This window comes from Chiloscyllium plagiosum, chromosome 22, assembly GCF_004010195.1.
Source record: "Chiloscyllium plagiosum isolate BGI_BamShark_2017 chromosome 22, ASM401019v2, whole genome shotgun sequence".
NCBI lineage: Eukaryota > Metazoa > Chordata > Chondrichthyes > Orectolobiformes > Hemiscylliidae > Chiloscyllium > Chiloscyllium plagiosum.
In genome coordinates this window covers 35,815,524-35,840,688 of record NC_057731.1, presented here as the reverse complement: position 1 = coordinate 35,840,688, position 25,165 = coordinate 35,815,524, and the positions used below count along the sequence as shown (strand labels likewise).

General features: G+C 39.6%; 1 long non-coding RNA gene across 1 annotated transcript; it reads right to left on the bottom strand.

The window, feature by feature from the left end:
* Positions 1–8,063: 8,063 nt before the first annotated feature.
* Positions 8,064–24,945, bottom strand: LOC122561209. The gene is made up of 3 exons (XR_006314944.1): positions 24,717–24,945; positions 10,794–10,845; positions 8,064–8,327 (listed from the first exon to the last, which is right to left on the bottom strand). It is a non-coding gene; the product is annotated as an uncharacterized LOC122561209 (long non-coding RNA).
* Between the last annotated feature and the right edge of the window lie 220 nt (positions 24,946–25,165).

Genomic DNA, 25,165 nt, shown 5'->3' with positions numbered 1-25,165 from the left:
AGGTCTGAGGTGCACTTTGGTTCAAACCATGAACTGGGTGCCCATCCCTACATAAAGCATCCTTGCAGCAGCCTTTCAATGAAAGGTATCAGGGCTATCCAAAGTGCAGCATTGAAGTTCAGAACCATTAGACTTGTGCCATAATGATGTGGTGAGGCAGGTACATGTCAAATATGAAGGTGCTTGGAAATGGGATGTGCACTCGCTGCCCATGAAGTGTGCCCTGAGTCATTGTTGTCAAACTGGAGCAAGTGGTGAGCTCGAGTCACCAAGTACGAGCTCTGGCTTTTATATTGGGAATTGTCGATGTCTGTTTGGTGAGTAGGAGAGTATGAAACTGCATGTTAATATGGCAGGATTAATTAGCAATGAGGCTGTTTACAAGCAATAGTACATGCAAATAGGCATCTTGCCATTCTTTAGTGAGAACCTCATCTCTATATCCAAAGTTAAAAATCACATAACACCAGGTTATAGTACAACAGATTTATTTGGAAGCACTAGCTTTCGGAGACTGCTCCTTCATCAACCACCTGATGAAGAAGTAGCGTTCCCACCTGGTGAAGGAGCAGCGCTCTGAAAGCTAGTGCTTCCAAATAAACCTGTTGGAGTATAACCTGATGTTGTGTAATTTTTAACTTTGTACACACCAGTCCAAGGTTGGCACATCCAACTCTCGATATCCAACACTTGGTTGGAATATAGCACATTTTGCTGTCAATGTCAAATAGGTCTTTGCTGGACTTTCACATGATATTCTAAATGTTCTCACTATGGCCCACATCCTTCAGGGCTAGAAAGATTCCACTGTGAGATTTGTAATGGCGTACAAAGTAAGAGGAACCATTGAAGAATCTCAAGTGCTTCAAATTAGTATGGATGGAGATAAGAAATGGCAAACAAATGTGTCCCTAGTGGAACTATTCCACTGATCCTAACAGGAGTTACACTCTGGGAAAGTATAAAACAAGAAATTATGAGGGATGTATTTAATGTACCGCAATAATTATGGGTAACTTTAATCCCCATATAGATTGGATGAATCAAATTGGTAAAGATAGCCTAAAGTACAAAATCATAGAATATGATTGCATGAGGCTTTCAAATCATTATATTGGAGCCAGCCAAAGAATAGGCTATTTTTATCTTTATGAAATATTTCAACATGTATTTCACAAAATATAAATAGCTTACAATGATTTCGGTGAGAGAGCCTGTGCCAAAGAGAGCTGGCCAAGGCAGAGGCTGGGTGGAAAGTAATGGCAAGTTTGGATAGTGCGGGACAAACCAATACTTTGACTCCCAATCAGGCTATAATGTTGCTGTGGCGATTTCCTAACACAATACAAGTGATATAAGAGCCTGCACACGGAAGTACTATTTGGACCCAAAAAGTTGCTTATTACCTTTTCTTTCTGCATCTGAGATGTTTAGTTCCTGATAGATATAAGTGCCCTGAGAATTGCAGAGATATAGTACTCATTAGTGGCAGTAAAACCTGAAAGAATGGAGACAAATATCCTTAGTTGAAATTCACAAATATACAAAGTCAGGGCTCTCACTATATTAGAAAGAATAGAATATTTTTAATCTGGTAATATATAACAAAACTGGATTAATTACTCATCATAGTAAATGACCTGGATGAGGACTTAGAAGGGTGGGTTAGTAAATTTGCGGATGATACTAAGGAGTTGTGGATAGTGACGAAGGATGTAGTAGGTTGCAGAGAGACATAGATAGGATGCAGAGCTGGGCTGAGAGGTGGCAAATGGAGTTTAATGTGGACAAGTGTGAGGTGATACACTTTGGCCGGAGTAATCGGAATGCAAAGTACTGGGCTAATGGTAGGATTCTTGGGAGTGCAGATGAGCAGAGAGATCTCGGTGTCCATGTAAACAGATCCCTGAAAGTTGCCATCCAGATTGATAGGGTTGTTAAGAAGGCATACAATGTTTTGGCCTTTATTAATAGAGGGATTGAGTTCCGGAACCAGGAGGTTATGCTGCAGCTGTACAAAGCTCTGGTATGACTACACTTGGAGTATTGTGTACAGTTCTGGTCACTGCATTATAAGAAGGATGTGGAAGCTTTGGAAAGGGTGCAGAAGAGATTTACTAGGATGTTGCCTGGTATGGAAGGAATGTCTTACGAGGAAAGGCTGAGGGCCTTGAGGCTGTTCTCGTTAGAGAGAAGAAGGTTGAGAGGTGACTTAATAGAGACATGCTAAATAATCAGAGGGTTAGATAGGGTGGACAGGGAGAGCCTTTTTCCAAGTATGGAGACTGCAAACATGAGGGCACACAACTTTAAAATGAGGGGAGGTAGGTTTAAGACAGATGTCAGAGGTAGTTTCTTTACTCAGAGAGTAGTAAGGGTATGGAATGCTTTGCCTACATCGGTAGTAGATTCGCCAAGTTTAAGTGCATTTAAGTTGTCATTGGACAGGCAAATGGACATACATGGAATAATGTAGGTGGGATGGGCTTCAGATTAGTATGACAGGGCGGCGCAACATCGAGGGCCGTAGGGCCTGTACTGTGCTGTAATGTTCTATATGTGCTAAAGGATGCTGTAGGGAAAAGTGATCAAAATGGTAGGATTTCACATTCACTTATGGAGTGAGAAACCTCGGTCTGAAACTCATTCTTAAACTTAAAAAAGGGAATTACAATTGATTGAAGATAGAAACGAAAATAGAAGTTGCTGGAAAAGCTCAGCGGGTCTGGCAGCATCTGTGAAGAGAAATCAAAGTGAATGTTTTAGGTCCCATGACCCTTCCTCCCGAAATGTTAACTTTGATTTCTATCGGAAAGATGTTGTGAAACTTGAAAGGGTTCAGAATGGGTTTACAGGGATATTGCCAGGGTTGGAGGATTTGAGCTGTAGGGAGAGGTTGAACAGGCTGGGGCTGTTTTCCCTGGAGCGTCGCTGGCTGAGGGGTGACCTAATAGAGGTTTACAAAATTATGAGGGGCACGGATAGGGTAAATAAGCAAAGTCTTTTCCCTGGGGTAGTGGAGTCTAGAACTGGAGGGCATAGGTTTAGAGTGAGAGGGGAAAGATATAAAAAAGACCTACGGGGCAACTTTTTCACACAGAGTGTGGTACGCGCATGGAATGAGCTGCCAGAGGAAGTGGTGGAGGCTGGTACAATTGCAACTTTTAGGAGGCATTTGAATGGGTATGAATAGGAAGGGTTTGGAGGGATATGGGCTGGGTGCTGGCAGTTGGGACTAGATTGACTTGGGATATATGGTTGGCATGGATAGGTTGGACCGAAGGGTCTGTTTCCATGCTGTACGTCTCTATTGACTCTATGACTCTATATACTCATATAAACATATTATAAGGCACCAAGTGGATCGCAATAATAGTAGTAATAAAATCAGGGCTTAAAAGGGAGGGGGTGAACTTAAAACAATATCATTGGTGGAGAAAATGTACTTGACAAATGGAGTCATGGTAGGACTAGAGTCATAGAGTTGTACAGCATGGAATCAGACTCTTTGGTCCAACTCATCCATGCTGATCAGATTGAGTCTCATTTGCTAGCATTTGACTAAGAGCTAACCAAATCTTTGAATCTGATGACACACTTACTAAAAGAATGGCTATAGAGATATGTTTCATAATTTTCAGAATTCCTAGGTTGTGGGAAGATCCCAGTAGATTGGAAAATGGGTAAATGCATTGTGTCTCTTCAATGAAGAAGGGTGACCGAAAGTGAGAATCTAGGCTAATTAGCCACACATCTGTGATTGGAAAAGCTCTTGTAATCCATTATTAGTGATGTAGTAACTAATACATCAAAGCCTACTACCGGCAAGTAGAGTTAACATAGTTTTATGAAAGGGAAATCATATTTGCCAAATTTGCAGTCAACATTGATGACTTGGATGAAGAGACCAGATATATTGTAGCCAGATTTGCTGATGGCACAAAGATAGGTTGGAAAGCAAGTTGAGAGGATGATACAAAGGGCCAAATGTGGTGCTATGTTCAAATGAGCATCAAGAGAGGCTCATCGATGCCACGTAGATTTGATCGTGCTCAGCACCAAGTGACATTGTGTTGCAGTTGAACACAACCTTTCGACCATGTTGTAAAAAATATAATTTATAATTCACTTTTCACCATTTAATTTGTTTTTGAAATTAGATACTCACTGATTTGTAATTAGGAGAACAGTGTAGTTTGAAGATAAACATAAATTAAAATCAACATCTTTGTGACTCACTTTATTCTTGTCATGAATAGTGGAAGTACTGATGTGAAATGTATATCAATGGACACCAGTTTCGAAGAAGCAGGTGACTGTCAGAGTCTGTTTGCTAATTAGGCACAATTATCTTAACAAATAGATTAATCTTGACAGAAATGGCAGAGTAATACATATGTCTTCAAAATGTATGTTAATTACATTTAAAACACAACAGATCTTAAGTGAACATTACTCACAAGAAAGCTTTCTTTCATTTTAGGCAAGGCAAGATCAAATTAGGAAAACAATCTGCTTAAGTGACTTTAGTGTATAACAAAAGGAACAAATAACTGAAGTGATAATAACTGACTATGTGCAGATCGGGAGCTTATATTAGAACCACAAGTCATAATCCATCAATTCAAGACCTAACAGTTTAACAGTGAGGTGTCATTCAAATATTCTATGTCTCTGTGAGTGTGTTCCTGGGCAACAACACCAGTAGATGAAAAGTGACAGATGAAAGGATAAGCTACCTAAAGGTCTGCCTGGATAATGACAGCCTTTAGATAAAATTACAGGAAGAAGAAAAAGCATGCCATGTGAATCAGCACGTACAATTCTCAAGGTACATCGCCTAATGTTGGCTTTTATGGTCCACATCACAGTTGGCAGTCATACTTCAAAATATGTATTTTATATCTTCAGATAATCTTACACATGCGGTTTTAAAAAGTTTGAAGCATTCATTTTGAATGGACAACAATTTGCTTTTCAATTCTAGTTCCCATGATATTCAATAGTAAGTAAACAAATTAATGTACATTAGTTTCTGTAAATATAATAACACTTGCATGCACTATTGATGGTGCAAAGATCATGTGATCAATCTTGGAGGCAAAACCCTTCATTTTTCTTAGATTCTTAAGTGGCCCAATGCATATCTATGGAGAATTAGGAGAAACCTTCTTGGAACAATAGCATATAGTAAAAGTAGGCTATTGAAAATAATGCTCAATTGGGAAAGCCATTAGGCATTAAAAAAAAACCTTTAGTATTTCCACAAATAAAATCTAGGAAATCCTGGATGGATTTTTAAAAGGAAATAGAATAAAGAGAAATATAAGTTAATAAAATCAATAAATCTCACAATTATAATACAAAGTGTCTGCAATTTTCTCACAGTTTGGATAATCAACTAAATTCCACTGTACCTTGCACATTAATTTTGAGCATAGTGCTATGGCCCAGACTTTTCCAAAAGGTGGATCATTTTGCTCCTGGCGTTGAAGTAGGTCTTGCGTCGATGTGAGTGGATGCTGGGATATTTGGAATGGTGGCAGTGGCCAGTTAAGAGGCTGCTACTGGAATTGGGTCAAATTAGGGATGACATCCACCTCTCAGAACTGTTGGCCCAATCAAAGCTTGGCAATCTCTCAAGTGCCAGCGATAAAGAATAGAGGTGGATATTGCTGACACTGCAGAAAGGAGAGTTTTCTTAATGTGCCAGGCCAGGCAGATAGATCCTGGTGATCAGGAGACTGGGTCAAACCCTCATGAGTGGCTTTCCTGCAATGAGAGTGGCTATTAACACTTGGCTACCCAACAGAGAGCCATTGATCAAGCATAAAGGATAGTTCCTCTTGGAACAGGCGGGTATGTTACCTTGATTTACTTGGCAGTCTCCTCCAAACACAGGGATCCATCCCACTGTTTGGAAAAGGTCAACAAGTCCAAATTTGGTAATTAATTAGCCAGTTACTTTATTTAATTTGCTGCTTGCCTCTAATATACCAATGGCATTCTGCATTTGGAAATATGTCAAGGTGGCAAGAGGACATCAAACTTCTCTCCTTAAGCTTTCTACCATCATTTTAACAAGCTCTCCTTCCTGCCTATCTTTAAAGGGCTGGTTAAAAAATAAACTAGCTGGTAATTGAAAAGAGTTGCTACCAGTAGTAGAATGTATGAGGAGCCAAGACTATCATCAATACTGATACAGGTCCTAAAACTACTATTTCTAGAAATTCTGCCCGTTAAATAATATCATTTCTGATAGCCGTAATTCTAACACTAATCCAAAGATAATGCTTATAATAATTTGCAAATAATTGGAGGTAAGCATGTGTTGTTGATCCCTAACTACCCTTGAATTGAGTAGTTAACTACGTTATTTCACAGGGCTGTTAAGAATAGACCACATTACCATCGGTCTGGAGTCTAATAAGCTAGACTGACTTAAGGTGACAGGTGTCCTTTCCTAAAAATATGAGTAAACAAGTTGGCTTTTATTGCAGTGGATTATAGTTCCATGATCACCATTGCTGGGACTAGCTTTATGTTCCAGATTTATTCATTTAGTTCAAATTCCACTGGCTGCTCTATTGGGATTTGAACCCATATTGCCAAAATATTTGTTTGGATAGCTGGATTAGTAGTCTAATGACTATACTCCACCAACTGAGAATTGACAGTATGGTGGAATCTGGGTGATGTTGTGCATGAATCACAAAAAGTTAATATGCAGATATAGCAAATAATAGGAAAGCAAATGAAACTTTTGCCTGACAGCTTTACAAGTAAATGATTCAATTGGAAACACAAGTCATGGTGATTTGGTGATGGAGGGAAATGTGTAAGGGCACCTTTGAATATTTATAAAAAAAAGGAACATTAGCCTTAATTGTATGGAAGGTGGGTATAACATCAAAGAAGATGTACAACAACAATATAGGTATTTGCGAGACTATACCTTGATAACTGTGTACAGCTTTGGTCTCCTTATATAAGAAGGGATGTATTTGCACTGGAAATGGTTCAAGGACATTTTACTAAGCTGCCACATGGAATTAAGGGATTGTCATTTGAGAAAAGGCAAAACATGTTGAGCTTTTACTGCTTATAGTTTTGAAGAATGAGAGGTTATCTTATTGAAGCCTATAAGATTCTGAGGGAGTTTTAAAGGATAGATTCTGAGAGAATGCTTCACTTCATGAACTGGCAAGAATTAGGGGACACAGTTTCAAAGTATGTGGTCTCCCAATTAAGGCAGAGGTGAGAAGGAATTTCTTCTCTAAAAGGGTCATTAACCTTTGGAATTCTCTACCCCAGAGAACCATTAAGGTTGGGTCTTTAAAAATGTTTAAGGTAGAGTTATATAGATTTTTGATTTGCAAGGGAAACTAGGGTTAAATGCAGGGAAGGTGATGTCACTGGATTAGTAATCCAGAACCCCAGGCTAATATTCTGGGTTGAAATCCCAGCATAGCAGATGATTGAATTCGAATTCAATAAGAAAAACTGACCTAATGGTGACCATTTATCAATTATTGTAAAAACCCATCTGGTTCACTAATGTCCTTTAAGAAAGGAAATCTGCTGTCCTTATCTGGTCTGGCCTGCATGTGACTCCAGACCTGCAATAATATTATTGACCATTAATTTCTCTCTACAGACGCTGCCAGACCTGCTGAGATTTTCCAGCAATTTCTGTTGTTGTTTGTTTCAGACACCCAACGTCCACATTTTTAAAATCGTTTCTATAAACCCTGTTTATACAGGCAATAGTATTGTTGCAATTAACACAATTATGATAACAATAAACCCTGTAATGACATCACTCAGAAATAGTAGGAAACACTACTAGATTTAGTTTACAAGGACACATTAGTTAATATTTTGTGTTGACAAATTATTCCCATCGGTGTTGCCATTTAGTCTAGTTACAGTGTAAATAGGAGATTTTAACATGACTTACTTGTTAAGAAATGGGATTTCCAAAATATTAATTCTTTTAAGTGCCAAACATACATAATATATACCTGGAAATTAGAAACGGCATAAAATTGTCATTCCAAGGTATAAAAATATTTTATTGATACATAACATGCAGATTCCTGAAGGTAAAGTTGCCAGATAACTTCCACCACAGAAACCAGCCAGACTCACAGTAGACTGTATCACATATCCAAGACACACTGCTGATCCACATTAAGTAATTGTATTGTAAATACTTTGAGCTAAATAGTTAACAAGTAGTTTGCAGCCAAATAGATGATTGATGTGTTAGATTGTGAGGACTTCATTTCTCTTTGTGCCTCTGTAGATCTGGGAGCTGTATTGCCCTGCATCAAAACGTCCTAGAGAATTGAACAGTAGGCTACAATACGATGTATTTTGTCAATTCAGAAATTAAGTTATATCTCTCTAAAAAAGTGCTACAACTGAGATAGTAGATGCATTGCTTTGAATTTTCCAGAATTCCCTCAGTTTGGAAAGGTGCCATCAAAATGGAAAACAACAAATATGACGCCTCTATTCAAGAAAGGATGAACTGAAAGCAGGAAATTTCCGATTGGTTAGTCTAACAACTGACATATAGATGATGCTGGGTTCTGTTATTTATGGCATACAGCAGGGCACTTAGAAAAATATTTAAGCATCATGCAGAATCAGCATGTTTTAGTGAAAGGGAAATTGTGTTTGACTAATTTATTGGATTTCTTCGAGGAAGTACCAAACAATGTAGATAAACGGGAACCTGTGGATCTCAGAAATACTGTGTACAGGTGCATTTTTTAAAAATTGTTTTATGAGAAGTGAGTGTTTCTGACAAAACTAACATTTGTTTCCCATCTCTAATTACCCATGGGTGACTTACTAGGCCATTTCAGAGGAAGAGTTAACCCCACTGCTGAGGGTCTGGAGTCACATGCAGGTAAGGATGGCAGTTTTCCATCCCTAAAGAACATTAATGAACCATGTTGGTTTTTATACTGGCTTCATGGTCACTATTATGGAGACTAACTTTTGAATGAAGATATTATTGATTGATAACCAGAAGCCCTTATGGGATTTGAAATCAAGTCCCAGAGCATTCTGAAGAAAGGTCTTGTTAATACCTTAATTCTGTTTCTGTCTCCACAGACACTGCCAGACCAGCTGAGTTTCTCTTCTTATTTCAAATTTCAATCATTTGCAGTATTTGCTGACATCCCACAGCCTTAATCTGGACCTCCGCATTATCAGTCCAATGACATTACCACAATATCACCATATTTAAGAAAGGATGTAAAAGTATTTGAAGCAGTTCAGAGAAAGTTCATTCACTTGATATTGGTGGGGTTTAGTGGGAGGTTATCTTCTGGTTATTTTGGATGGGCTGTGGTTGTATCCATTGAGAGGTGATTTAATTGCAACATACAAAATCCTGAAGGGCCTTAACAGAGTGCATGCTTAAAGGGTGTTGCCTTTGTTGAGAGATTAGAACGAGGGGCATGGGTTAAAAATAAGGGGTCTCCTAGCAAGGATGGTGATGAGATTTTTTTGTTCCACAGTGTCACTGGTCTTTGGAAGTTTCTCCTCCAGAGACAGGTGGAGAAGGGATGTTTCTTGCCTGATAAAGGAGTCAGAGATTATTGTGAGGAAGGACAAAAGTCACGTTGAGACCACAATCAGATCAGCCATGATCTTATTGAATAGTGGACCTGGCCATGAGGCCAAAAAGCCTATTCCTGCTCTCAGTATAGAACATGGAATAGTACAGCAAAGGAAGAGGCCCTTTAGCCCACAGAATCATAGAATCACAGTATGGAAACAGGCCCTTCGGCCCAACAAGTCCACACCGACCCTCCGAAGAGTAACCCACCTAGACCCATTCTCATACCCTATTATCCTACATTTATCACTGACGAATGCACCTAACTAACATATCCCTGAATGCTGTGGGCAATTTAGCAGAGTCAATCCACCAAACCTGCACACAGACTGATAGAGATGTACAACATGGAAACAGACCCTTTAATCCAACTTGTCCATGCTGACCAGCTATCCCAACCTAATCTAGTCACCAAATACCAGCACTTGGCCCGTATCCATCTAAACCTTCCTATTCATATACCCATTCAGATGCCTTTTAAATGTTGCAATTGTATCAGCCTGCACTACTTCCTCTGGCAACTCATGCCATCCACGCACCACCTTCTGCACGAAAAAGTTGCCCTTTATGTCTCTTTTATATCTTTCCCCTCCTACCCTAAACCTATGCCCTCTAGTTTTGGACTTACCCACCCCAGGGAAAAGACTTTGTCTATTTACCCTAACCATGCCCCCTCATGATTTTATAAACGTCTAAAGGTCACCCCTCAGCCTCCGACACTCCCGGGAAAACAGCTCCAACCTATTCAGCCTGTCCCTAAAGCTCAAATCCTCCAACTCTGACAATATCCTTGTAAATCTTTTCTGAACCCTTTCAAGTTTCACAACATCCTTCTGATAGGAAGGAGACCAGAATCACACACAATATTCCAAAAGTGGCCTAACTCAGAGTTGGAGATACTTTTGGATATTTCCAAATGCAGAGTAATTCCCATTCGAAGTTTAAACCTCTTGCCAGTTCCCACCTAGTCAGTGCATTAAGATCTCCGGGGATCTCAATGTATATCTTTGGAGCATGTCTAATCTCTAACAATCTAGAGAATGGATGATCTAAGCCAATATACAACAGATTCCTGTTTCAATAGTAAAATGTCACTGGCAATAGTTAGTAGCACCTGATTTGTACAAGCCAATTTCTAGTCATCATTTCTTACCAGCTCTGCAAATTCATTCCTGCCCAGAACCAATCGATCGACCTGTGTCAGCCTGTTAATATTGGAAAAATTGGATAGTAATATTTCCTCCAATAGTCCCTACAAATAAATGCTTTTTTATTGCTTAAATTTATTTGGTAAACCAATTGAATCTAGTACTGAAAATGTGTTGCTGGAAAAGCGCAGCAGGTCAGGAACCTGATTCCTGAAGAAGGGCTCATGCCCAAAACGTCGATTCTCCTGCTCCTTGGATGCTGCCTGACCTGCTGCACGTTTCCAGCAACACATTTTCAGCTCTGATCTCCAGCATCTGCAGTCCTCACTTTCTCCTAATTGAATCTAGTAGTCCAGCAAGTGGTGAATTACAGACTGAATACCTGATTTACCATTATTTTTAATAAAATACCTTATGATAGAAAAACTCTGTAAACGTGATTGTCCAAAACTCTGCTTTAATGTCTTAACTTGCAACATGTCTTAATTTCCTTTCATCCGTAGATTCACTGAATTACAATGTTGTCTGGGTAAATCACATCTTGATGTTAAAATGTTTGTGTGTGTTTTCAAATCCCTCCAACTTTGTAATCCCCTCTAGTGTCTGCCCCCTTCAGCGCATCTGTAAGCCCTTATTCTGGTCTCTTGTGCACAGTCCAGTTTAATTGTCATGAAATTGAATTTATTCATTCTAATTTACACTTCCTTTCAATCTTTGAATTTGACTGGTTTTAGAAGTATAAAGTTACCTGCAGTGTTCACTCAGGCCCCAGATGCCTTGTTTTCCTTGCTTCACTAATATCAGATTAGTTTTCTGCAATTCAGAACTTATGAAATATTAAAACCTAAACACGCAAGTGAAAATCTAATGAATGTCAGATGCTTTTCTGCCATGGGGAAATCTGGTCCAGGGAGTAACTTTTGATATATTCAATTTCGGAAATGGGACTGAAATTGAATTTTAGAAAGTGACACCAATTTGGTTGATAGACTCTCATTTCTGGAGATAAAACACAAATATTGTAATTAATGAGAGCAACAAATATGAATGGTATGACACCTAATGAAATGAAGCTGGGGAGCTGCTGTTTAATAATTACACATTTTATACTGTAAAACTGGCCCTAACTATTTGTGGTGTGACTTTGTAAACGTTGGCTTGCTTTAATGAGTTGTTGGTGAGTATTTTATAAGAGTACTCTTGTTTAAGAGAGCCAAGGGAGAACATGCGTGCTGAAAGTAAAGGCACTAATATGTTAATATTGAAGTATTTCCTGAACATAGTCATTGAAACTTTTGCAGTTTAAGACATTTGTTTAATCTGTACATTATCCAAAGGTAAAATTAAAATATATGAAAGAAACAGCTCAAACTACATACTGTTGAGTAATGTGAAATAAATCACATTTGATACATCAGAACTTGTTGACTGTCCTATATACAACAGTCCTCTATAACTCGGTATGCTGAGACATTTGGCACATTTTTATCAGGAAATGAGTTGCAACTTAAATTTCACACAAATGGCAGTCTTTTTAAGAAAAGATTAATGGCTTTGCTCACTGATTAAGTTTATAAAAAGGCATTAATGCACAAAAGTAGCTGTGTTTATGGCTAACACATATTTTCGCAAGTCTGTAATATGCTTCTTCGGAGCTTCTGAGGCAGGTTAGATTTCTGGAACGGCTAGGAGTGACCCATTATGTTTGTTTACTGTTTTCATTGTGTAAAAGTTTGCATAGTATGAACAACCTTATGGGTAATGCCTGCTGGTCTTCAGCAAACTAATGTACTTTCTTGCCAAAGGTAACACTATTAAATGGATACCTTGGATCAATGCCCATTTGGACTGATTAAGGTAAATAGAGCCTCAACCAATTACTGAATAAGTACTTTTTACATAGAACTCTGGGTTTTAATCATGCTTTGAGACCTGTTAAAAAATAATATTCATAGAATGTAACCTACATTTCATTCTTTAGATATAAGTCTTGAAATGGTGTGACTTTGCTTCTCAGATAGAGGAGTGCAAACTGGAGAATCAAACAGTGAGGTCAAACGTGCTTGATCCACGTGATTCTAATTTTCCAGCCATTATAATAAATAGCTAGAAAATCAGAAATGCTGTAAATGAGCCGTGCTGCCCTACGAACCACATTCCCTGATCTGCAGTTTGTTCTGCAATGAAAATGGAATCTGAACTTCAGAGTTTGTAAATACATGTCACACCATTGTATTTTTAGTTTGAGCAGTAAAGTAGTAGAAAATAAACAAATGTTCAGAACGTTTAGTGTTAGAATTTGGAAATGTAGTATTAAACTATTTGTTTTAATTAAATTTAATTAATATTGTGGCTCTCAGGCATTTTCTCTTTGTTAGTAATTTGTATGTCACCATTTCAATCTAAAATATATTTAAAGTTATTCTGACCATTGGCTTCTGCCTTCTGTCAAAACAAATGAATTTATTAAAAACATGGACCATGTTGAATTAAGGAGTCTGCTCAGTTACCCTCTATTGAATAATAATTTTTCTCTGACATTGAAAGCGACCAATAGTTAATTAAATATTTATTTTTAATGTGGTCTTTGGAATTCATATAAAACATATTTAAATGGTTCTCGATTACCAAAGAACCATATAAATATGCTAGAATGTACGTGGAATATGAGAAGAGCTTTTCTGAAGAAGAGACATTGACCATCCACATATAAATAGTCAGGATATCCACTTCTGCTTTCTCAAGTAACCTAACTGAAAGAAAACCCGTGTTAAAAATACTAGTATATGATTGCATCCAAGGGTTACAAATAATATTTACTGAGGCCTGCTGATTTTAAATGCCAAAAGGGTTCTGGTTGGATTGTGGGTGAATCAGAATATAAAATACTGTAGCCCTTTGGCACACAGCGAGTAACCTCTGCAATATTACAGCTCTACTTTATTATTGAGCTGCCAGTTCTATTCAATGTGCTTATGTCAACGGTAATTAAAGATGCTTGAAAATCTAACCGAGTAACTTTGTTATAAAAGCTGTTGGTGTGGCACAGTTTTGGTTGTTGGTCACCTCGTGAAAACAGGTGCAAATGGGTATAATAGACTGTGAAATCGATTTCATCTTAATTCTAACCATTGTGTGGCCTGCTTAATCATCCAGCAAGCCCTGGAGCAGGGGTCATGGAAGTGACCACCTGAAAGAGTTGAGAGCTTCATAAATACATTGAAATGAGGGTACATTGATATAATAGCTTAATGCAATTTTTGAAGTTCACGCCTCCATAAAGCTAATGTCTATTCACAACAAATTATCACTAATGGAAGGGGAAGCCTGGTAGTCATTTCAAATTAAATACTTTGATGTTTTGCTACAGAACATAATTAGTTGTATTAATTAGGGACCTTGTGCCAGTATACAGGTGAAAACAAGTATATTAAAGACCCACAATTTCATGCATCAACATTCCCACGCCCAAACAATGCCTGGGTGATGTCTTATTGAATATAGGATCAAGTTACTTTTCTGATGTACCTGATGAAGGCAAGAACAGGCATTAGGGTTCATATCTGCCCAGGGTTAGGTTTTGTAGAGCCAGGAGGAAAAAAAACAGTCCAACTGGAGAATGACGTTTTCTGGTCCGACTTCACAATGGAGCTCAAACACAACTAGCACATTCATTTCCAAGCATTACTGTTGAAATAAAAACATTTATTTCCCACTGGGTGTAGAATAGGAGCCAGTCCTATTCTTTCTGTATCCATCAGCCACCGCAGTTTGGTACCAACAGGCTAGGTTTCAAGAAAACAATCTCTAAAAAATGTCCTTGTGGAGCCAGATGAACTCGGTTATTTCAGTTTCTGCAGGGACCACATTTCCAACATTACAGGGGAGAATGTAGCTGGATTGCTGCTCTGAATGTGACTGTTATATCGGTCATTGTTGCTGCCTAATCTCAGAAGCATTTGATTTCTCAATGATGACATTCTACTTCAGCACAAAATTCACCAAAGAAAATAAAACGTTTTCATGTTAATGAAACAATTCCTTGGAAACTTTATTTATGGAAGGAAATTAGTTGGAACAGCCTCTAACATTAGAGAATAGTTTTGATTTGAAATACTATGTTTCCTGTTTCTTTCCTGCCACAACTACATTCAGAAGCAAAAACTACACAATTTTAACATAATGAAAAAAACATGTGTAAAGACCAAATCAACAGGAGGGTGCTGCCAGTTGCAAGCTTAGTTTGGTTAGCCTGACTCAGTCATTGTTAAGCTTTGAGAATCCATTTTTAAGGAGGAAATTACGGAGCACTTGGAAGTGCATAGTAAAATATGGCTCAGTCAGCATGGCTTTGTCAAGGGGAGGCCATGCCTTTCAAATCTGTTAGAATTCTTTGAGGAGTTAACGAGCAAGTTAGACAAAGGAGAGCCAGTGGATGTGATCTATTTTGATTTCCAGAATGTCTTTGACAAAGTTTGACATACAGAAGGTTGGTAAATAAGATAAGAGCCCATAGTGTTAGGGGCAAGGTGACTGGCAGGAAGCAGAGAGTAGGGATATAGGGGTCTTTTTCAGGATGGCAGCCAGTGAACAGTGGAGTTCTACAGGGGTCAGTGTTTGGACCACAACTATTCATGTTATACACATGTTATACATTAATACTCTGCATGAAGGAACTAAGAGCATTGTTGCTAAGTTTCAGATGAAACAAAGATAGATGGAGGGACAGATCATATTGAGGAAGTGTGGAAGCTGCAGAGGGCTTGGACAGGCTAGGAGAGTGGGCAAAGAAGAGCCAAATGGAGTACATTGCAGGAAAGTGTGAGGTTATGTTCTTTGAAAGAAGAATACAGGCACAGATTATTTTCTAAATGGAGAAAGGCTTGGGAAATCTGAAGCACAAGTGACTTAGCAGTACTAGTTTAGGATTCTCTTAAGGTTAACATGCAGGTACTGCAGTTGGTGGTTAGGAAGGCAAATGCAACATTAGCATTCATTTGAAAAGAACTAGAATACAAGAGCAAAGATGTACTGATGAGGCTGTATAAGGCTCTGTCAGACTGCACTTGGAATATTGTGAGCAGTTTTGGGTCATGTTTCTTAGGAAGGATGTGCTGGCCTTGGAGGGGTTCCCCAGAGGAGATTTACAAAAATGATCCCAAGATGAAGGGTTTGGTATATGAGGAGCAGTTGAGGACTCTGGGTATATACCTGATAGAGTTTAGAAAGAGGAGGAGAGATCTGATTGAAACCTACAGAATACTGAGAGACCTGGATAGAATAGATGTGGAGAAGATGTTTTCACTAGTCAAAGAGATTAAGATGTTAGGGCACAGCCTCAAGGATGACCCTATAGGACTAATAGGAGGAATGTTTTCATCCAGAGGGAGGAATGTGTGGAACTCATTGCCATAGAGGGCTGTGGAGGCCAAGCCATCAAGTGTATTTAAGACAGAGATTGATAGTGTCTTGATTAGTAAGACGATCAAAGGCTATGAGGAGAAGGCAGGAGAATGGAGTTGAGAAACATATCAGCAATGATCAAATAGCAGAGCAGAATCACTGGGCCAAATGGCCTAACTCTGTTGTTATAACTTACGACCGATGGTACCATGGCTCAGGTGGCTCACAAACAATGAGCAAATTTGAGAAGTACTGATCCCTTTACTGCCTACCATTCTCATGACAATTCTTTGTTATTGGGAGCCAAGTTCCATACCAAGATGGCTGCATGACCACGTCAGTGAATTGCCCTTACCAAACTCAAACCTGGGCCTTCATTAATATGTAAAATAGAACCCTAAATATGCTCATTTGTGTTGATGCGCCTCCATTCCAGAATCTCAGCAAAGAGAAAACTATCAACTGGTCTTCACTGGACCATTTTGGTCAACCTTATTCACTCCTCAGACTTACAGACTTATGCCTGCTGTGGGTTTTCCATCAGTCGGATGAGCTTTAGGTCAGACTCTCTAGGCAAACTTTCCATCTGCTGGTTGACCATTCAAATTAAGGCAAAGTCTTCAAATAGAAAATCGAGTGTGATCTGCTCTCTGGGCAAGCGTGTACACTGGTCTAGATTAATCCCATTCTTGGGAAATTAGAGGTTTAAAACACAGGGAAAGGTTACAATGGGTCAAAGTATTCCCTCCATTATGGGAATTTTGGTTTGAATCTGATCAGACAGGAAAATATTTCCATGATTGGTCGTGGTTTAACCGCACCTCAGGTGAGGGGTGAGGTTGAGAAGGAGAGTCCTGCACAGTAACTTCTGTTGGTGCGGGAATTGAACCCACACTGTTGGCATCACTCAGCATTGCAAAGCAGCCAAATGGGTAACTGAGATAATTGACCCCTGGGGTTTTGAACTAATGCCAGCATGGTTCATGGGGCTGTGTTTTCTATCAGACCTTGTGCAAATCTGAAGGAATAAAACTTCATGTGATCACTGTGAATGAAAACAAATTCAAACAAAATCTCAAATGACTGAATAAGAATAAACAAAAACAATTGCAGTTATAGATTAAGATTTCTACGTTTTTGTAACAGCCAATGTCTACCTATTTGTTTTATAAATCACTTGAGACTTCAATATCAGTAATTCTGGCTCAGGATCCATTTGCCCATCATTAAAATCTTTAGCAATACACAAATCCATCTGCAGAGCAATATTTAATCTTCCCCTCGGAGAATTTATCACCCCATTTAAGCCACTAACAAAATAAAGAAACAGTGACAGTGAATGCTGCATGTGCAACGTCTTTAAACTGCTTAAATAAGACCATCAATCAGATTTCACTGTACGGAAATAGATATGTTGGCACAGTCAGTCGGGACCTTTTGCACAAATACTCCAGGAGTAATCCATTTCCACAATCTAATAAAACAGCTGTAAAATCTTGGATTAAAAGGCTAATCTACAAAGTTGCAGTGAGGAAGGAATTTGGAACAGGATTCAAATTTTCTCAACAGTGGAGAAATCCTTCAGAACAGTTTTAATCAATGAATATCTTAAGATTTCAAGTACCATATTTAGTAATTGCCAAAGACTATTAACTGCTCATAGCATTACAATTACTTTCATCTGACAGGAATCCAGAGCTAGTTATTCACATCTTAGAAAATAAATGATTTCTCTCTGGGAACCTAATGGAGCAAAAATATTTTAAAAATTGGTGTGCCACACAGGACTCAGTAAATCTAACAATGGCCAAGCATTTGCGTATTTATGAATTGTTCATACTGTGCATTAACTACATGCTGACAGGTTGATAGTACAGGAAGATTTGTTGTGGGTACTTGTGCTCTAATCATAGAACATAGAACAGTACAGCACAGGCCTTTCAGCCCTTGATGTTATGCCGACCTTATATCCTACTCTAAGATCAAACTAACCTACATACCGTTCATTTTACTATCATTCATGTGCCTATCCAAGAGTTGCTTAAATGACCCGTATCACCACCGACTCTAGTACCACTGCTGGCAGTGCATTCCACATACCCACCACCTTCTGTGTAAAGAAACCACCTCTGACATTGCCTCTAAAGCTTCCACCAACCACCTTAAAATTATGCTCCCTTGTGATAGCCATTTTCGCCATGGGAAAAAGTCTCTGGATTTCACTCTATCTATGCCTCTCATTGTCTTCTACACTCTATCAAGTCACTGCTCATCCTTTTTCACTCCAATGAGAAAAGATCCTTAATCTTTCTTCATAAGACATGCCCTCCAGTCCAGGCAGCATCCTGGTAAATCTCCTCTGCATCCTCTCTAAAGCTTCCACATCCTTCCTATAATGAGGTGACCAGAACTGAACACATTATTCCAAATGTGGTCTAACCAGGGCTTTATAGAACTGCAGCATAATCTCACGACTCTTAAAGTCAACCCCCCCTGCTAATGAAAGCTGACATCCCATATGTCTTCTTAACCCTGTCAGCTTGGCTGGCAACTTTGAGGGAATTATGTACATGGATCCTAAGATCCCTCTGTTCCTCCACACTGCCAAGAATCCTGCCTTTAAACCTATATTCTGCATTCAAATTTGACCTTCCAAAATGAACCACTTCACACTTTTCCAGGTTGAACTCCATCTGCGACTTATCAGCCCAGCTCTGCATCCTGTCAATTTCCCTTTGCAACCTACAACAGCCCTCCAAACTATTCACAACTCCTCCATCCTTCGTGTCATCAGCAAACTTACTAACCCACCCTTCCACTTCCTCATCCAAGTCATTTATAAGAATCACAAAGAGCAGAGGTCCCAGAACAGATCCCTGCGGAGCACCACTAGTCACTGAGCTCCAGACTGAGCACTTTCCATCCACTACCACTCTATGTCTTCTGTGAGCCAGCCAATTCTATATCCAGACTGCCAAATTTCCCTGTATTCCATGGCTCCTCAGTTTCTGAATGAGACTACCATGGGAAACTTTATCAACTGCCTTGCTAAAATCAATGTACACCACATCCACTGCTCTACCTTCATCAACGCATTTTGTCACATCCTCAAATAATTCAGAAAAGCTGTGAAACATGACCTCCCCCTCACAAAGCATGCTAACTATCTCTAATCAAACTATGCTTTTCCAAATAATTATAAACCCTGTCAGAAACCTCTCCAATAATTTGCCCACAACCGACGTGAGACTGACTGGTCTGTAATTCCCAGGGTTATCCCTATTCCCTTTCTTGAACAAGGGAATAACATATGCCACCCCCTGGTAACACTCCAGTGGACAGTAAGGATGCAAAGATCATCACCAAAGGCACAGCAATCTATTCCCTTGCTTCCTGTAGCAACCTTGGGTATATCCCGACTGGCCCAGAGGACTTATCTATCCTCATGTTTTTCAAAATTTCTAGCACATCCTCCTTAACATCAATCTGTTTGAGCATGTCAGCCTATTTCACATTGTCCTCACAAATAACAAGGCCCCTCTTACTAGTGAATACTGAAGCAAAGTCTTCACTAAGGACCTCCCCACCTCCTCTGACTCCAGGCACAAGTGCCCTCCACTATCCCTGATTGGCCATACCCTCACTCTGGCCATCTTCTTGTTCCTCACGTAAGTGTAGAATGCCTTGGGGGTTTTCCTTAATTCTACCCGCCAAGGCTTTCTCATGCACCCTTCTAGCTCTCCAAAGTCCATTCTTCAGTTCCTTCCTGGTTACCTTGTAAACCTCTAGAGCCCTGACTGATCCTTGCTTCTTCAATCTTAAGTAAGCTTTCTTCTTCCTCTTGACGAGATGTTCCACATCTCTTGTCATCCAAGGTTCCTTCACTCTACTATCCCTTCCTTGTCTCAGTGGGAGAAACTATCCAGCACTCACAGCAAGTGCTCCCTAAATAATCTCCACATTTCTGTTGTGTATTTCCTGAAATTATCAGTTCCCAATTTATGCTCCACATTTCATGCCTAATAGCATTGTAATTTTCCCTCCCGCAATTAAATACTTTCCCATCCCATCTGCTCCTATCCTTCTCCACAATTATAGTAAATGTCAGGGAGTTGCGATCAAAATCACCAAAATGCACTCCCACCGAGAGATCTGACACCTGACCTGGGTCTTTGCCAAGCAAATCCAATATGACCACCCCTTCAGTTGGCCTATCTACATGTTGAGTCAGGAACCCTTCCTGGACACACTTGACCAAAACTGCTCCATCCAAACTATTTGCACTAAGGAGATTCCAATCAATATTAGGGAAGTTGAAGTCACCCATGACAACCCTGTTATTTCTGCATCTTTTCAAAATCTGCCTCCCAATCTGCTCCTCTGTGTCTCTGTTGCTATTGGGGAGAGGAGGGGGCGCGTGGGCTGGTCTATAAAAAACTCCCAATAAAGTGACTGCTCCTTTCCTGTTTCTGGATTCCACCCATTCTGACTCAGTAGACAAACATTCCTCAATGAACTCCCTTTCTGCAGCTGTGATACCATCCCTGATCAGCAATGCCACTCCCTTCCCTTTTTTACCTCCCTCTCCATTCCTTTGGAAACATCTAAACCACGGAACATCCAAGAACCATTCTCACCCCTGTGATATCCAAGTCTCCGTATTGGCAACAACATTGTAGCTCCAAGTACTAATCCATGCTCTAAGTTCATCACCCTTATTCCTGACACTTCTTGTGTTAAAATAGACACACTTCAACCATCACAATGACTGCAACTTTGCCCTCCCAACTGTCTATCCTCTCTCACAGACTCTCCGCACACTATATCTGCCTGATCACCAGCTTCCCCATCCTCTGATCCGTAGCTCCAATTCCCATCCCCCTGCCAAACTGGTTTATCCATTCTTAGTCAGAGCAAGGCATCCCTGACATTCCCAAGTATGCTTTACCATTTGACTTACATGGGGAGGAGACTGGGGGAGTGCATTGGGGTGGGGGAGGCTGGGTGGGTTACTATATCTTACACCTTCCTTCTCTTTGTTTCCCTGATTTCTTATCTGCATTTATTTGATTCCACTTGCTGCACTTCTGAGCCAGTATGCTTCCTCATTAACCATCTTTCTACGAAATGTTTTATTGTCAGAGTTGCTATCTCAATCCTTTTCCATTTTGTCTGACTTCATGAAATGTTGAATATCTTGGAATGTTTAACTCCCAACCTTAGACATCATGCAGCATTTCTCTGTAATGGTTTCAGATTATTTACTTGTATTTGTGCAATTATTTTGTCTATTAAGTTACAAATACTTTGTGAATTGGATCAAGTGTCATAGAGTCATGGAGATGTACAGCACAGAAACAGACCCTTCAGTTTAACTCGTCATGTCGACCAGATATCCTAAATTACTCTAGTCCCATTTGCCAGCATTTGGCCCATACCCCTCTAAACCCTTCCTATTCATATATCCATCCAGATGCCTGTTAAATGTTGCAATTGTACCAGTCTCCACCATTTCCTCTGGCAACTTATTCCATACACGCACCATCCCTTTGCTTGAAAAAGTTGCTCCTTAGGGGAAAGACCTTGTCTAATTACCTTATCCATGCCTCTCATGATTTTATAAATGTCTATAAGGTCACCCCTCAGCCTCCAATGCTCCAGGGAAGCCCCAGCCTATTTAGAATCTCCCTATAGCTCAAACCCTCCAATCCTGGCAACATTCATGTAAATCTTTTCTGAACCCTTTCAAGTTTCACAACATCCTTCCTAAAGGAGGGAGACCAGAATTGCCCACAGTATTTCAAAAGTGGCCTAACCAACGTCCTGTACAGCTGCAACATGACCTCCAAATTGTTATACTCTGGCCAATAAAGGAAAGCATACTAAATGCCTTCTTCACTATCCTATCTACCTGAGATTCTACTTTCAAGGAAGTATGAACCTGCACTCCAAGGTCTCTTTGTTCAGCAATACTCCCCAGGATCTTGCCATTAAATCTTGCCCAGATTTGCTTTTCCAAAATGCAGCTCCTCACATTTATCTACATTGTCTTTAGTTTTAACTTATTTCTCTGACATTTGCATTAATTCATTGCATTCTCATCATTAGACCATGTTCCTCCTTGTCGCACACTTTATCCAATCATCACACAGCTTTACTTGCTGTTTAAAGATATGTTTCCATTCACCAAAACTTTCTTCCTCCTATTAGTTAAAAGTTTTATTCATAGCGTGAGTTATTAGATTTGAGTGTGGCCTGGACTTTCCAACCAGAGAGTTGTGCTTTGGGATCCTGTGGAATCCCCATTGTAAAAGACTCCAAAGAAACTGCCCAGGAAACTGAAGATTCTGCTGTGTAAATCATCTCTGCTTGGAATCCTCTGAAAGACTCTGTTTAAATTGGAGAATTTAACTCTCATACTCCTAACAACCTAGCTCACACCATTTGCAATCCCTGAGTTTTAACAACCTCCTTCCCCCAATGTCACACTCCCTCTTACCTGCTCCCTTTCTCTGCTACTTTGCCCAATCCCACCCTTATCCTGCTCCAGACCAGATCCCTTCCCTTGCTGCCAGACATGAACCCCACTTCTCCAGGTCCAAACTCAATCTGCTCCATTCCTCTCCCAAACCCTTTTTCCCATGCAAAATTCTCTCACCCACTTCAACCTGCTCTAAACATTGGATCATTTACCTCTACACCTGGCATCCCACCCTGGCACACTACCAACCTAGCACTCCAAGCCCCCTACCCATTTGGCAAGGTGCCCATTAACTTCCTATTACCTTACGAACGTACTGTTTGAAAGCAACTGTCAAAGTGGCTGTGATTCTGGATCTTTTAAATTTCAGAATTTAGCAGCTGATTGCTGTGAAAAGGGGGCATGTTTGCTTTCTTCCGACAGTCTTGCACAGAGAGAGAACTCGCAGAATGGAAATCCGTCTCTATATTTCGGAAGGGGCTCTGATTGGTATCACCTTGCGGTTACCGATAGAAATGTGGAGCTCTTTTCTTTTGTGAAAAGGGGTGGAATGGCATTCCTCAGAAAATCTGGTTCACTGTTCCCTGTCTGGTTTAAGCAGAACCTGTTCTGATGTAACTACTCCCCCTTTTGCCAGTATGTCCAAAGCAGGATTCCTTTGTCACGTTTTCTCCATTGATATGGATATAAATATATATCAGAAACAAATTTATGTTTGTACAACCAGTGGGCAAATTTGACTCCTGGCAAAACTTGTTGAAAAGTCAGAAAATATGCATGTCAGATGTCTGTTTTCCCATTTGGATACCGTGTCTGTTAGAAGCATACACTAATAATAATTTCTGCTGTTTTGAGACAATTGTTCACTTTCAAAGTAATTTTGTATCAATCAATCTGATACTCCGCAATTAACGGAGGCCAACATGTAATACTGTAATAACTAAATCACAGTTTGTGAGAAGAAATCAATCAAGTAATATTGTAACAGCATGATCTTTGTTTAAAGGCCGAGGACAACCATGTTAGGTGGCAACTAATCCACCAATCCCAATCATTTAGCAATCAACTCATTAAGAGCTCATAGCCAAGTGTGGGCAGCTTTTTTGGTCTATGGGCAGGCCACAACAGTTGGTGTCTTCACTCACCAGAGGTTGGCAGCTTCTAGGTCAAAAGGCCACCAGTCTTGGGGAACCAAATGGTGAGACGTTGATTTTTCTTCAACTCTTTGCGGGTTGGAGGGAGTGGAGTTCAGGTGAATTAGAGTTATAAGCAGGGATGGAGCTTTCACAGGGTATTCTCTTTCCTGTCCCATCAACACCTCAGACTTTTCCTAGATCGGAGAAATTAATCCAGTCCCCTCTTCAACAGGCAGGTTGCCCCGGTTTCCCAGTCAGAAAACTAATTGCCTTTCTTATCTACTAGGAAAGCATTTAAGTGGCAAGTTGAAGGACTTAAGTGTCCATTAATTGACCGCTTAAGGCCATTGCTGGTGGGTTGAGAAGATTGATCTTGAACCATTCACCCAGAAGGTCATTGGTGAGCCATGGCCAACTTACCCTATTGTTTGGAGATAGTAAGGACTGCAGATGCTGGAAGTCAGAGTCAATAAAATGTGTAGCTGGAAAAACACAGCAGATCAGACAGCATTGGAGGAGCAGCAAAGTTGAGAATTAACATGTACATATAAAAGACTGACTTTTAAAATGATTAGAACAGCTGAAAAGTTGACAATCCTTTGTAATAATTACAGATTGGATGCCGAAGGCTTGTTGGTCACTTATGTTAATGCTACAATACAAAGTAGCAAAAATTGTTATTTACAAAATTAATTCAGATGTTTTTCTCTTTAAATTAGCAGTAGCAGATAAAGTTACCTTTTCTAAAAAAAATCATTCAATGAAATTATCAACAATTAATTGTGTAGAGTGCAGACAACCTTAGACTATTTAGGCCAATGTATATTATATTTTGTACCTGTGGATTGATCTTAGCCTATACTTGCAGAAAATAAAGACAAAGCAAAATTTCCTTACAAATTACTTACTTTTTCCTCATATTGCAGCCTTGGTTTTCTGAGGGCCGCTAAACATGGCTGAATGTGCTAGGATATCACATGTAGGGGACATCCCCAAAAACTACCTCACCTAGTCCAGGGATTGAACTTGTGTTGTCAGCATTATTAAGCACAATACTCCAATATCTGAGATATCCAGTCCAGCTCATAATTTACTAATGATGCAATAAGAATAGATGCGGAGATCTCTCGTGTCTGGAGCTTAAAAATCTCCATCTAGTGGTATAAGAGTGCAGATACATGTTAGTGTGCATCACAGCATTGCAAAGTCCAAATAAGGAATATACAATATTATACATTTAAAATGTTGTACATGTTAAAAGCATATCGCTTGTGCAACTAATGGTCTTGAAAATGCCAAGTAACTGGGTATACTGAATGAGAGAATCTTGGTTGTGACAACAAGAGAGGCAATCTCG